Source organism: Mandrillus leucophaeus, unplaced genomic scaffold (genome assembly GCF_000951045.1).
Source record: "Mandrillus leucophaeus isolate KB7577 unplaced genomic scaffold, Mleu.le_1.0 Scaffold1556, whole genome shotgun sequence".
Taxonomy (NCBI): Eukaryota; Metazoa; Chordata; class Mammalia; order Primates; family Cercopithecidae; genus Mandrillus; species Mandrillus leucophaeus.
The window spans coordinates 60401-62333 of NW_012101539.1; the positions used below are offsets into that span (position 1 = coordinate 60401).

Consider the following 1933-nt stretch of genomic DNA (forward strand, 5'->3'; position numbering starts at 1 on the left):
CGCCTGAAATAACCCCTCCACACCCTGCCTTCGTTTCCCTCCTAGCTCAGTGCCCACCACTGGCTGTGATCGGAGGTCTATGAGCCAGGTTGGAGAGAAAGAAGGGGGTTACCCTCTGCAAGAGACGGGGACTTTCCCCAACAGCCCCCCTCTTCCCCCTAGAGACCCAGGCACCGGAGTGCAGTGGAGTTCAGGGAACTGGATGGGCAGAGAAGCTCCAGGGTAAGGGACGGCAACAAACCCACTCTTGGGGAAGAGCGGGGTCCCCTGTGCAGAGAACGAGCCCCCAGCTCACCTGCGTCCAGGTGGTCACAGCGGCCCTGCGTGAGCTTCCAAGGGACGGTGGGGTCCGAGGAGGCAGAGCTGCGGGGAGGGGCAGTGAGATAAGGGGCCAGCCGCTGCTCGGCACCCACTACCTGTAGCGTCCCCCCGCCCAACTCGGCAGCACCTGACAACCCGCGGACACGTCGGGAGGAGCCGCCCCAGGACTCCAGTGCAGTGCTGGCTCTGTAGCAGGTGGGTGCCGGCCACGCTCGCGCGCACTCAGCACAGTCCCATAGCCCGCGCGCCGCCCCTCCCACGTGTGTCTGAGGTGTCAGTCGCCGTGGGAACAGCCTGGGGTCCAGAAGTGCGCGCATTGCAGTCCCGCACCCCAAAACACTGCGTAAAAGAACTCCCCAGGACTACAACTCCCAGAACCCCCCACGACGCCATGCTTCCGGTTAGGCCACGCTGCACTTCCAGCCACAGCCGCGGCTGCAGTCACATGGGATGTGGCCATGGGCTGGCAGGGTGTGGCGCCGTGGCTCTGGTGACACAGAGCTGGGGGTGAATGCGCCCTCTTACACGTCCCCCATGGCCAAGGGTGGCCCTCATGGGCCCCACGTTTCTGATCTGATCTGCCCCAAGCCCTGTTCCATCGTGTGGGGTGGGCTATGGCTGGCCCGAACTCGGAAGCCCCACCTGGGTTTGGCACTGCGCCTCCTTCCTAGAGAGTCTGTTGCCTGGGGAGCTCATCGTAAGAATTTTTATTTAGAGATGGAGTTTCGCCCCTTGCCCAGGCTGGGGTGCAGTGGCAGGATCTTGTCCCACTGCAACCTCTGCCTCCTGGGTTCAAGCGGTTCTCCTGCCTCAGCCTCCCTATTAGCTGGGATTACAGGCACCCGCCACCATGCCCAGCTAATTTTTTGTATTTTTAGTAGGGATGGGGTTTCACCATTGTGGCCAGACTGGTCTCGAACTGCTGACTTCAGGTGAACCGCCCACTTTGCCCTCCCAAAGTGCTGGGATTACAAGCGTGAGCCACCACGCCTAGCCGAGAATTTTTAAGACTATGCTCTGGCTCTGTCGCCCAACTGGAGTGCAGCTGCACGATCATAGGTCACTGTAGCCTCCAACTCCTGGGCTCAAGCCATCCTCCCCCATCAGCCTCCCCAGTAGCTGAAACTGTAGGCCTGCACCACCATGCGGGCTAATTTTTTTTATTTTCTATTTTGTAAAGATTGGGTCTCCCTATGTTGCCCAGGCTAGACTTGAACGCCTGGGCTCAATGAATCCTCCTGCTAGGATTACAGGTGTGAGCCACAGTGCCTGGCTAAAAATTTTATTTTTATATTAAGGCCTATGCTTCAGTCCTCACGATAGTCCCCAAAACAGATGTCATGATTTCCATTTCATAGGCAAGGAGTGAGAGGTACCCCATCTCAATATTTACCTTGGAGGAACCCCTGCATAAAAATGATGTCTGGGACCCAGGCATGGTGGCTTGCTCCTGTCATCCCAGATACTCAGGAGGCTGAGGCGGGAGGATCACTTGAGGTCAGAAGTCGAGGCTGCAGTGAGCCAGGATTGCTCCACTGCACTCTAGCCTGGGAAACAGTGAGACTCCCATCTCTTTTTTTAAAAAAATTTTACCTGTAGGCCGGGCGTGGTG

General features: G+C 58.0%; 1 pseudogene; it reads right to left on the minus strand.

Annotated features, from left to right (window-relative positions):
• Nucleotides 1-665, minus strand: part of LOC105536150 — a 28948-nt pseudogene extending 28283 nt beyond the window's left edge.
• Nucleotides 666-1933: the final 1268 nt, after the last annotated feature.